This window comes from Macaca nemestrina, chromosome 9, assembly GCF_043159975.1.
Source record: "Macaca nemestrina isolate mMacNem1 chromosome 9, mMacNem.hap1, whole genome shotgun sequence".
Classification (NCBI taxonomy): Eukaryota; Metazoa; Chordata; class Mammalia; order Primates; family Cercopithecidae; genus Macaca; species Macaca nemestrina.
In genome coordinates this window covers 120748087-120760695 of record NC_092133.1, presented here as the reverse complement: position 1 = coordinate 120760695, position 12609 = coordinate 120748087, and the positions used below count along the sequence as shown (strand labels likewise).

At 45.3% G+C, this 12609-nt stretch overlaps 1 pseudogene; it reads left to right on the top strand.

The window, feature by feature from the left end:
- Positions 1 to 856: 856 nt before the first annotated feature.
- Positions 857 to 973, top strand: LOC112426405 (small nucleolar RNA SNORA40; annotated as a pseudogene).
- Positions 974 to 12609: the final 11636 nt, after the last annotated feature.

Below are 12609 nucleotides of genomic sequence, written 5' to 3'. Positions count from 1 at the left end.
TCTAAAATAAATTTAAAAATTTAAAATTTAAGAAATGAAGAATGGCCAGGAAGGAGAGATTGAACAGACAGGTGAGGGTATGTTTCTGGGTTGCCAAGCATACCCACATTCCTCATGATAAACCTTCAGTGCTCCCCAGTCTCTTCAACACCACAAGCCCCATAGGCCCCAAGGTTTAAGAGACTATACATGTGTCCATTTAAAGCTAATTTTCCTAACTTTGTTACTCAGAGATGCACATGACTTCCAACGAAAGCCTGTGATTAGCATGATGTTGCCAGAGCTATCACAATGAGTTCACAGAATTCCAGGTCAAAACAAGGCCAGGAAGCTTTAGAAATCCTGCCCAGTCCTATTCGCAGTAAACGGTTCATTTCTCTAAGTGTTTAATGTTGAAAATTATTGGTTTAGCCCCATTACCATCTCCATGGCTTCCTGAAGTTCCCAGACTTAGAACTATCGAAAGATATTTTATTTGTGTGATCCATTCACATCCATAACTTTACTCTTTAGTACCTAACTCTTTTCACCCAAGTGTTATTTCTGAGTGCCCTTCAATGCTGTGGCTGGTGGGATGGGTTTTTTTTTTTTTTAACTGTATTGGGAGATTCACTTCAAGGTCAGCGTAGATTCTGAGCTGGAGTATATAGCAATGTCAGTATCTATTGTGAGCCTTGGGGATCACATAATCGGATAAAGAAGCTTTCTCCAGTCTGTCCCTGAAAGAAAAAGGCTAAAAACAAATCCCCCAGAGTCTCCTTTTATGGACCATATGCTTCCACTCCACAAAGAGTTAAAGCACATGCTTCTTGCCAATGGAAATGTAAACTCTTAGAACCACAGTGGGGAATAGTTCAGCATTAAATCTACTGAAGACATCCACATCCTTAGACAGATGCAAAAAATGAATTCTCTTTTGCAACCCAGAGCTCATTGTGCAGTATGAGCTTTGATACATATAAGAAGGAACATTATGAAAAGAAGAAGAAAAAGATATGCATGTCCTATGAGCCAGAACTTCCACTCCTAGGTTTATCCTCAAAGAAATGTCTGCACATGCATGCACTAAGAAACGTATAAGACGTTCACAGCAGCTTTATTCCTAATGGTCCAAACTGGAAACATCTATGGGAAAATGATAGATAAATAATGTTGCATTCATACAATGCAACACTATACAGTGATTAATGAATTTTGCCACATGCAACAACATGGAGGCACCTCCCATTTATAGTGTTTAAAAAAAAAAAGAAAGCAGATACAAAGAAATGCTCTATGATTCTATTTCCATAAAGTTCAAAAGGTAGATAAAATCCTCATGTTTAAGGATTCAGACTTAGGAGACAACATTCTGAAGAAAAGCAAGGAAACAGTGGCCATAGAAGCTTGACAGTCATTACTCTTGGAGACGACAAAGGGGATGGTGATTGAGGGGGATATAAGAGGGATTTCTGGGCACTGGCAGTATTCTAGCTCTTGAGCTTGGTGGTGCTTGTCTTGTGATAAATCCTTGAGTTGTGCATTTCATACATTTTTCTGTGTGCTGTATTTCAAAATTTTTTTACAGCTTAAAATTTTTCTTCTGAACTATTTCTCTAAAAGCAAATTCCTTGTATTAAATTTTCTATTTTTTGATTTTCCATTATAAAATATAAGCATGAGCATAATAGAACATTTGAAATAAATTAGAAAAGTGGGGGAAAAATTATCTCTAATTCTTTTTCCCAAAGACAAAATGCTATGAACATTTTGGTATATTTCTTTCCATCTTTTTTCTATCACTAGTTTTTGATGTGCTTTTTTTCATTTTAGGTGGCCATTTTAATTCAAATCTACATTTTAATATTTTTCACATAATATTATCTCATCAACATTTTCAAAGTTATTATAAGCCCTCTGCATGATTATTTTCATGACCATGCATGTCATTTAATAATGCATCATTAAATGACTTATCCACTTAAACAGGATTTAGGTTGTATCCTCATTTTGTTTATAAATAGTGTCATTGTAGAGCTTTTTGCATACAGTGTTTTCCGTATTTCAAATTATTTCCTTAGAACTGACCCCTAGAAATGGAGTTTCTGGGGCCAAAAATAGTACCTTTATAAGGTTCTTAGTAAAAAGCACATCCTTTCTCCCAGGTCAGAATTCAAGGAGCTTTATGAGTTTGAACAGGCTTACAATGGGTCCATTTAGAACAGTCCCTTGCAGAACTGAGCAAACTGGTCTACAGCATCGAGCACACCCCTTCCCTAACTGCTATTCCAGCCCAGTGATACCACTCGGATTGAGGTGATGCCCCTTCATCTGCCTTCCCACTGAGATGTATAGCTTAGGTGTACTTAGGTCACCCAGTCAAACTCCCTAAAAGGGCAGAGCTTTAAGTTCATCAGTAAGTCCCTAATGCCAGCACAGCAATTCCAATAAGATTTTAGAGTCTTCATTATAAAATGAGAATATTCATGCCTATTTTGAAGGAATGTATGTTGAGTACAAATGAGATTGTGCATGAAAAGTGTTCTGGATAGTGTCTACCACATAACAAAGACTCTACAGACCTGTGGCTCTTCCTTTTCTCTTCGAGCTCATCTTTCTTCCCCAGTGGTGACAGGATCAAGGCAGAGAGAAAAAAAGGAAGAAAATATTCAGGAAATAAAATAATGCCATATAAATTATGACTTTTGAATAAATTTTATGAGGAGGCAACATTTGTGAAATGTAGGCACTGACCCCAAATCTTGCATTTACTTGGATTGCTACCACTCCTGAAACCATTACCATTCGAGTCCTTCTTAGACGCTAAGGAATTGTCACCAGAAGGCAGAATCATTTGCTTCTCCACAGTTTGGTTTGGAGTAGTGTTTCTCCAAAAGTGGTTATTGGACCATGTTAGAATCACCTGGTATATTAAGTTAAGAAAAGCTAGAGGCTGTAACAAACAGTCCCCAAATTTCAGTAGCTGACAGCATAAACATGTAGTTATTGCTCATTACATAGCTCTGTGACTGTTGCAGATTGTAAATGGTGATCTTCCCTACACACTCATTCAGGGGCACAGTTTTCCTTCCATCTAATGTCTCTGCCATCACTCAGGGCATTCAGAGTCCTCTCTGGGATCCTCTGTACAAAGGTGGCAGATGACAAGAGGAGAAAAAGCCAACTTAGAGGATTTCAAGAGTGGTTTTAGGGACTAATGTTAGAAGTGATGTACATCACTTTTGCCTACATTCCATTGGCCTGGACTCAATTACACAGTCCAACACAGCTGCAAGAAAGGCTGGAAGCTGTAGATTAGCTCTATACAAGAGAAGAAGGAAAAAATTTAGTGATCTCATTGCATATCTAGGGTGCTTATAAAAAATTATGCTTTTTCAAAAATTATGTATACACATAAATATACATGTATGTGTATGCATATACACACATACATACGTGTATGTGTATGCATATACATATAGATGCATACATACACATATATAATGTATATATATATATTTTATATATATATATAATGTTTTTTCCTGATGCCACTAGACCCACCAAATCATAATCTCTAGGGCCTAAAAATGTGAAGTTAAAGCTGATGGCTTTTATAGGTACTGAAGTTGGAGCACTGGCCCAAAGACGGCTCTGAAGGTTCTAGCACTAACAGTAACACCTCCTCTTTTCTAAAGTCTGTCATTGTCATTGGTCTTACCTTAAATACCAGGCTGAGTCCCGAGAGTATTTTTTGCAAATCTTTCAGAAGTTGCAACAACTGTAGCATGAGGATTCTCAGGATGGTTTGCCCCCAGTGCTAAGACTGCAACATCCCAGTAAGGATGTGAGTGAGCATGGTGTTTACCAGGTCTTTTTCTCGCCAGTTTTATTCTTACTCAAACAAAGGGAATACTGTGGGGCTTCACTGAGTGACACAAATAGAAGCTAGCCCACACAACTAAGATCTGTTTGCTTTAGGGACACTGTTCAGGTCACTTTTCATTTTATGGGTACATCATTTTATGGGGGCACATGGAAGAGGTTTCTGTCTGATGTCAGTACTGCAAACAGTTGTTCTTCTGTGAGAAACCAGTTTACTTTTATCTTAGACCCCGTGAATCATGACATTTATTGTGGTTCTTCTTTGCATTGGGAACAACTAGGAGGTTTGGAGCCAAACTTTAGAGCATCTCTAGCAAATGTACAGAAATTAATTCCAGTTACATCTTATTTTTTCTACTTTCACTCCAAATATTCTCATTTACTTATTTTCTGATCCTGTTAAAGGATACATATTTGCACATACTACTTAATATCTATTTTGAATGAGCACTGTATAAATAGATTTTTAACTGTTGAATATGATATTACAGGCATGGTGGCTCATGCCTGTAATCCCAGCACTTTGAGAGGCTGAGGCAGGTGAATTGCCTGAGCTCAGGAGTTCAAAATCAGCCTGGGAAACATGGTCAAACCGTGTCTCTACCAAAAATTAGCTGGGCTTGGTGACTAGTGCCTGTGATCCCAGCTCCTCAGAAGGCTGACATGGGAGGATGGCTGGAGCCTGGGAATTTGAGCCTGTAGTGAGCTGTGATTATGCCAGTGCACTCCAGCCTGAGTGACAGAGTGATACCCTGTCTCAAAAAAAAAAAAAAAAAAAAAAAAAAAAGATATTGTGACAGAAAAATGAACAGAACAGGTCCTTGGTCTTTTGACCATATTTTAGCCCAAGGAAAATTCTTCCCATAAATGGCACGCATGAAGCCTTAATCACTGGGTTAGACCCAGTACTAACTGAGCTTCCTTAGAGATCTCAGAATAGATTCATTAATTAAAACCGCATGTACCTTTCCAAGATTATTCTGTCCCAGTGATTTCTTTCCTGAGATGGAATCACCCCATTTTGGGCCCAGAAGCAGTGAAGAACTTAAATGTCATCAGGGAGAAGTGCTGAATGGACCACTCTTGTCTTTGACAAATTTTGCTCTTGGCTGAAACTTCTCCACTATAATGTTTAGATCAGACGATGAAAAGAAAGTAAGAAACAGGTATCCTTAAGACATTGTATGACTATTATTTAGTAAAAATTTTCCCACATGGAATTGAATAAGTAAGTGATGGAGCAGATTCAGAGAAAGGTATTTAAATGTCCATTCAATGAACTAAACTTTATTAGACAACGTCACTGTGCTTTCATACGTTATTTTTTATTACACACACGCGCGGGCACGCGCACACACACACCCTTCACCCCTAAACCCCCTCAACGGAAACAAGCACACACCCTGGACGGGAGGTATTAAAAAGGTGTGATCCCCTTGCTTTTAGCTTTGAGCAGATGGCCCATGGTTTGAGGCGGTTGCCTCCGCAGGCTAAGCCTTTACCTTCAGCACCAAGGCCAGCGCACCTGGCTCCGCGGGGCTCCCAGAACCTTCACCATTCCGGGACTCTCATGCCCAGAACTGCAATAAAAAATGTTATTTCTCAATGAAATTCACCTTCCTAACTCATGAATTGCGCTTCATTCATTGCTCTTCACGAAGTGGTCATTGCTACCAGCAGGAAAAGTGTGAGACAAGGAGAAATGAAAATGTCCAACTATTGGAGACCTGGCCCCTTACACACGTGCACGCAAGCGCGCACACACACACTACCAGATGGTCAGCATGTTGGTTGAGTTTTGCTCTCCTCACTCCTCAGGGACCCAGTCCCTCTTTACACGGGGAAGCAGTTAGGAAGAACATTCCTTTCCTCCAGTCCCAACAAGGAGCGATTCCTGCTCAACGATTGGGAGGGGAGGGACACCAGTGCTCTGGTCTCTGAGTTTCTGAGATTTGTCCTCTCACGGAGGTTTTTATCCCTGGGGCTTATGCATAGTTTTTGACTTCAAGGCACACAAAAACAACCTACCCAAAAGATTGCTGTTCCCAATTAAAGTCCTAATGAAAACAACCCCACGAGGAAGACACATCAGACATTGGTTCCCATTTCATGGATGAGAAAACTGAGCCCAAGAGGTTAAGCTACTTGCCCAAGATAACACAGTGAGTCACCGACAAAGACGAACCCCAAAGCTGGATTTCCAATCTTCTCTTCTGCTTGTCTTTCCTCACTAAGATGCATATATTTACCAACTGTCACCACGATCTGCAATTCTTCGCCCCTCCCTCCGTCCCAATTATCTAGAAACAAAAAGAGTAGAAAATCGAAAATGAGATAGAGGTCGGCAGGGGCATGAGGCCACGGATGGCTGCTGCTTCCTTGCTTCCTTTTTTTGAAGCCAGAATCGACTCTGCTCTTGCTCGATGACAGCCTCTCGCCTGAGGCTCGGCTCCTGGCCTCTGCGGGGGTCCGCGCAATCCGGGCGCCTCCAGCTGTCCCCCTCCTCCGAGGGTCGCTGCCGCAGAGCGCAGGGCCAAGCTGGGGCAGACCAAGGGCGGCCGGGGTGCTCGTGCCGGTGCCAGCATCACTGCCGGAGCCGCCCTGGGCGCACTGCACCCAGCGCTTCTTCTCTCACTGGTCCTGTGCCGCTGCTCCTCCTGATACTTGGGGGACCGCAGGGAGGCCAAAGGACAACTGGGGAGCCTCGGGGCCGCGCCTGAGGCCCAGAGTCTGGGCTGTGCAGAGCTTGGAGCCCCAGCTTCCCCAGCTCCCTCCGGGATTAATGCTCGGTGCCAGGGAGAAGCGCAGGGTTTTTTCCGCCTCCTCCCCAAGTGCACCCGGGCGCGCTTCCATCTGATTAGAATGTTTCTTCCATCTTATTAGAATGACAGTAGCTTTCAAGTCATTCATTATGAGAAGTATTTTAGTCTTAAAAGAAAAAAGGGAGTCCCACTGTAATTGTGAGTTGTAATAAATGCAAACTTCTGGTGCCTTCCTCTGCGGCATGGAAGACAGTAAAAAATGTGTCTCGTCCAAACGCACCCCCTCTCCAAGCCCATTGTGAAGTCAGTCGCCAACAAAGGGGACATGTGAATATTCAACACCGACTCTTTCACTTGTTTTTTTTCCGGAATCCCTGAGTCGCCTCCCCCCTCCCCCTCTTTTTTTTTTTTTTAAATGGGCGAATACCTGTTCAAGTTTTAAAAGCACATGGAAATTGCCCGCGAGCGACCATATAATTTGATTTGCCAGGCAATCTGCAGAGCGATCGCACGTCATTTATAATGTTCATTGAGCATTTTGCCTAATTGTGTCTGTCTCTGAAAGGGCAGCGCACCCCCTCCCGACCGCTAGCAGCACAAGTGGCGACATTCCCATGGAGCGGCCGCACCGCAGCTTGCTGCATTCAGCGCGGGCGGCCGGGCCGCGCACTTCCCAGCCCGGACGACCGGGAGCGCCTGACACTAATAGCTCGCTGCTCAGGTACGAGCGGGCGCCGCATTTGACTCAATTCAATTCACAACCGGCCGCGCTTGCAGGTGTCGCCTTTTGAAACCGCCATTCAGGCGGCCGCTGTTCACTTCTCGCTGCGCCGCGGGTTTTGTAGAAGCGCAAGAATGGGGCTGATTATTCCCGTGCCCACATGCCGCCCCCACACGCCCCCACCCCCGTCCGGCGCAAGGCTTTCCTTGGCCAAAAGAGGCGTTTAATTAGTTCTGGGGCCTCGGAGAGCCAGCGTGGCCGACAAAGCCCGGCTCCCCAGGTAACCCGGGTTCCCTGCGGACCCGGGAGGGGGCGCGCGGGGCCGGAGCACCGGCCTTGGACTGCGCGCTCCCTCCGGCGACACTGACGTCCCCCTGGCCTCCGGCCCGGTCCCCCGCAGGACGAGGGCTCATCTGCTGGACTTGGGTGGCCTGGGCCAACGCCGCCTGCGGTCCCCGAGCGCGGCTGGCTCTAGGGCGCGGCGCCCTCTCCCCGCCTTTTGGTGCCCAGAGCCAGGCCACCGGAAAAGAAGGCAGAATGGTCGGCAAAAGACAGGTGGCCGTGGCGTCTTGCATGATACTTGTCCTTCTTCCCTGTTCCCCATTTTGGGGAAACATTGGAAACACTTTTCTCTTTATACGCATTCGCGTCTCAGCACCGAGTGCTCCAAGCCCTGCGCGCACCGCCGGGCTTGGGAGGCGGCGAATGGCTGCCTCGCCGCCGCCGCTACTAGTGACACTCGGCCTCCAGCCCCGCCCAGGACGTGCACATCTGACAGCACTGGCCCGGGTCCCAGTCACTGGGTCACCCACGCCACAGGTAAAACCGCACCCAATCCAACCTGGCCCTCGGAGGGCTGTGCGCGCCGATCTGGGATCGCGCCCCACCGAGCCGGGCCTTTGGCTGCGCCGGGGCCCAGGCAGAGTCATCCCGCCTCTCGCGGTGCCGGGAGGCGGGACACACCGCGTGATACCTTTGCCGTGGGGTGGACGTAGGCCGCGGGGCGGAGAGCGGGTGTCCCACCTCGCCTTATCATTTGATTTCCGCCAGCGTCTGAGGACTGCGCACCCAATTCGTTCCACTCTCTGCGCTCTGTGAACGAGCGGCGGGGAGGGCGGAGGCGGCCGGGCTTGGGGAGGGCCGGGTGGTCCCACTTCCCCGCCCCCGCCCCGCCGGCCTCGCAGAGCACAAGTGTTGGGATTCCCACGGGCAGGCGTGCTCTGCGGCTGGAGGCCTGAGCGCCCAGGGCCCAGGAGACGTGGCGGACACAGAGGGGTTTGTAGACACGGTGACCTCCGCGCTCCCGCTCTGAAAGGGCCTGAAAGGAGCTGTTTATGGTGCATTACCAGTCAAGGGCTCAGGTACCAGCGCCTTGTGTCGGGAACCCGGGCGGCCGCCCGTGCTGCAGGTGTCTGCTATAAAAACGTCCCGGGAGGGGGAGGGCAGGCCGCCGGAGAGGGAGCCGGGGAGGGGCCTCCGGCCTGGCCTGCTCCTGCCACTCGCGCGGTTTCGCTCTTGCTCTTCTGCAGCCATAGCAGCCAGCCAGGGGTGCCCACGGACGTCCTAGGGGTCGGGACAGAAAAAGCTGCAGGGGCCTGGCTGCCCAGTCCCGGTTTGGTTTCAAGACTAAGGGCAGCAGGAGGTCATAGGACGCTTGAACCTCTCCGGGGAGGCAAGCGGTGTGCCGGGGAAGAAACATTTTGCCCACACGTTGGGCTGCTTGGGCCTCCAGAGGCCTGTCAGGATTTAACTTGAACTTTCCAGGTAGGCCTGCCCTCTCCTTGTCTGTCTTCCTGTGCAAAGAAGGGCCTGAGCCCAGGCGCATTTAGCAGCTGTTTCTGGTTAAACAGCAGTGTGGACTTCTCCTTACTGACCTCTCCCAAAGCCACAGTCACTCCCTGACCAGAAGAAACCACGAAAGGTACGTTAGCTTCTTTGGGCTGCATCAACAGCTGTGCCTTTAGTGGGTCACTCCTGTACCCGTCTGTGCCCCGAAGACCTGACAAACCAAGAACTTGAGCCCCCCGCCCCACCCCCACCCCTCAAGCTGGCTTTTAAAGCAAAACCTTGAAATGCTTTCTTTCCTTAGGGAGTAAATTGTGAATGGAGTTTCCTCCCTAGGCAAGCCCGGAAAAGCCTTCACACGGTGAAAATACCGAAAAAGAAAAATAGCACAAGAAATACTGCTATGATATTAAGACAATTTAAAAAAGAACAAGTGGTGTTTAATAATACTCAGGGCCAACTTGAAGAAAAGATTAAGGAGACAGAAATGTTGGGTGTGTCTAAAGGGAACTTCAAAAAGTTTTACAGCTTGTCTGTCTTGTCTAATGTTAGATGAAACTTCCTTTCCCTTAATGTAAGTCCACCACCGTCATTACTTTTATATGCGTCATCAAGTATTAGGATTCGTTTTTGACCAGATAAAATAAAATGATTTTCTTAAAGTAATAGAGAAGCTGGTCCAGGAATAAGGAAGTTGGCCAAGGATAAGGAAGATGGATGTGTGTCTAAAAAGGATTGTTTGAGAGGAGAATAAAGGGGAGAAAATAGATTCCTCCCAGGGTGAAAGTCTTTCCCATCTTCAAAAAGTAACAAAAAATCACCCCCTGACATTTCTCTTATCACGTTCACAACTCTACCTCTTAATAAGTTCCCCCAGATAGGTGTCTCAATCAAGTTCGTTGCCTTTATTCAGTCTTCATCACTCTGCACCCCAGTCTCACATTGAAACTGTTTTTAATCATTTTCACCAGCAATTTCCATGTCCCTCAATGTAGGGCCAATTTACAGACCTTAGTTTGCCTACAATTGCAGTAACAGGCCTACCATTCATCCTGATGGCAAAAGCAGAATCCTTAGTATCATATTTTCCTTCTCTCTTTTTCCAAGTCCCGCATTCAATAAGTTCAGAAGTCCTAGTAATTCTCTTTCCAAAATCTCTCTCCAATCTGCCCAGTCACCACCCAGTTCAGTCCTTCACAATATCCCAGCTGTTCTGCTGCCACAGCCTTCTGCTCAGTCTCCCTACCTGTAGTCCTGCCTTGCTTCCATCCATTCTCCACACCGCAGCCCCAAGCACCCTTTGTAATTGGTAAACTGGATCATGCTATCCCCCTGGGTAAAACCATTTGTCAGCTTTCTATTCCCAAATTAATTATATGTAAGTTATAAACATGTACTGCTATACAAATCAGTTATATATATTACAAAGAATGCATAAGACACAATTTTTCTTAAAAAGATAAAAATATAGATGATAGTTCTGATAGTTTCTTCCCATACCCCTATAAGGTTTATCCAGTCTGGAAATGACTATCTATAGGATGCCCATCTCCATAACACAGTTTACAAGGTCTTCTTTGATCTAGATCCCATCTACATTTCCATCCTTAGCATCCCTCTTGACTTCATCCTTAATACAATTCTTTTTTAAATAAAATTTTTTATTTCTTCAATTTCAAGATGATCATTCTGTTTCACGTTACTGTCTACCTCTACTCCTCATTTTGACTCCTCTGTATGCCCCACGGAAAAAAGGATCTGTGTTCTGCTAGTGTTTAATGCTAGCAACAGACAGAACAGTACATAGAAGAGAGATTTCCCAGCACAGAACAGGTGCTTAATAAATGTGTGTTACATACATGAACATAGTGCTTCTTTGAGGCAGCCACGTTTTCTATGAAATAACTAGAAATCAGAGAAAGCTGATCCATAGAAAATGAAAAGGATGAATATGTGCAGAAGGAAACAGAGAGAAGCACAGGAAAGATGGAGACAATGTCCAGGCATCTTTCTAGATCATGATGTGTTGACTAGTATTCAAGTTTAGCTGCTCTATTTTAAAAAGTTTTAAAATGTGAGATACAAGTTTATTTATTTCTCATAAAGACAAAATGAAGCTGGATAGGTATTCCAGGCTTGGTATGGACTGTAAATGATATGGAGGACTTCAGTTCCTTTTGTGTATTTGCTCATCTTCAACATGTAGCGTTCAACTCATGGTTCACAGTGGCTGCTCCAACTCCTCCTGTTGCCTCAGCATTCCAACCAGTGGAAACAGAGGAAGTGACAACATAGGACATGTCTTTCCCCTTCAAAGATTGAATCCCAAAGCTTGGCCTCATTTCTGGTCACAACCCATTAATTAGAAATTAGTTTCATAGCCACACTAAGCTGCCATGGTGAGCAGGGAATGTAGTTTTTATTCTGGGTAGCTATGTGCCCAGCTAAAATCCTGGAGTGCCATTAGGAAAGGAAGGAGAAATTAGGTATCAGGGGAGAATCTTCAGTTTCTACAACACTTGGCACTGCTGCCTCCTGAGGCCTCACTACATTCCTGCTATCAGATTCTAGGAGATGCTCTGTATCCCATGATGTATCCCCCTTTTAAAGTTTAACTTAGTTCAAATTGGCTTCCACTACTTAAAACCAAAAGATTGTAAACAAATCCACAAAGGTACTGAGTCTCTATGCAATGACACTAGGTGCAGAATGCTACATGCACCAACCTAGGTATGTCAGGTGGGCTACGTTTTGCTGCAGTAGCAACCCCCAAATCTCAGCAGCTTCACACAACGAAAGTTTATTTCTGGTCCAGGTTACCCATTCTATGAAGGTTTGCTGGGGAACTTTGTTCATCAGAGTCACTCCAGGTCCCCAGCTGACAGATGTTCTGCCCCAAGATGTATGTCCACAATCAGTACAGAATATGGAGGCAAAAGAGATAAACTGTGCACTGGCTCTTAAAGTTTCCTCCCAGAGGTACCATGTCATTTTCACACATCTTTCATTCACTGAGCATGTCATATGGCCACATTTCACCTTGAAGAGGGTAGAGAAGTGTAAGCTATCATCTGCCTGGAAGAACTAGAGTATCTGTGGTTTGCTCCACTGGCTCCCAAAGCCTAGGTATGGTGGAAGCTTTCCCGGTTAATCTTTTTTTTTGTAAAGCATCCAGAAAGTATAAAATAATCTATCTGTACCTTCCTTTCTTCTCTGCTCAAACTTGTCCAGCTGAAGACGAAATGTACTCTCTAAGTCCTGGAGACCTCTAAGGTCAATGACAACATAAATCCCTCACATCATTTTAAATTTGAGCAGGGAAATATTATATAACAGATGATGCATTCTCAGCTTTGGTTTCATCTGGGACATCCCTTAACATTTTTAGGAGTCTCTGCATATATTCCTAGCACCATCTTGGATTTCTACAATGGGTTTGTACTCAGGTGTAGTAGATAACAAGCTTCTGAAAAAGAA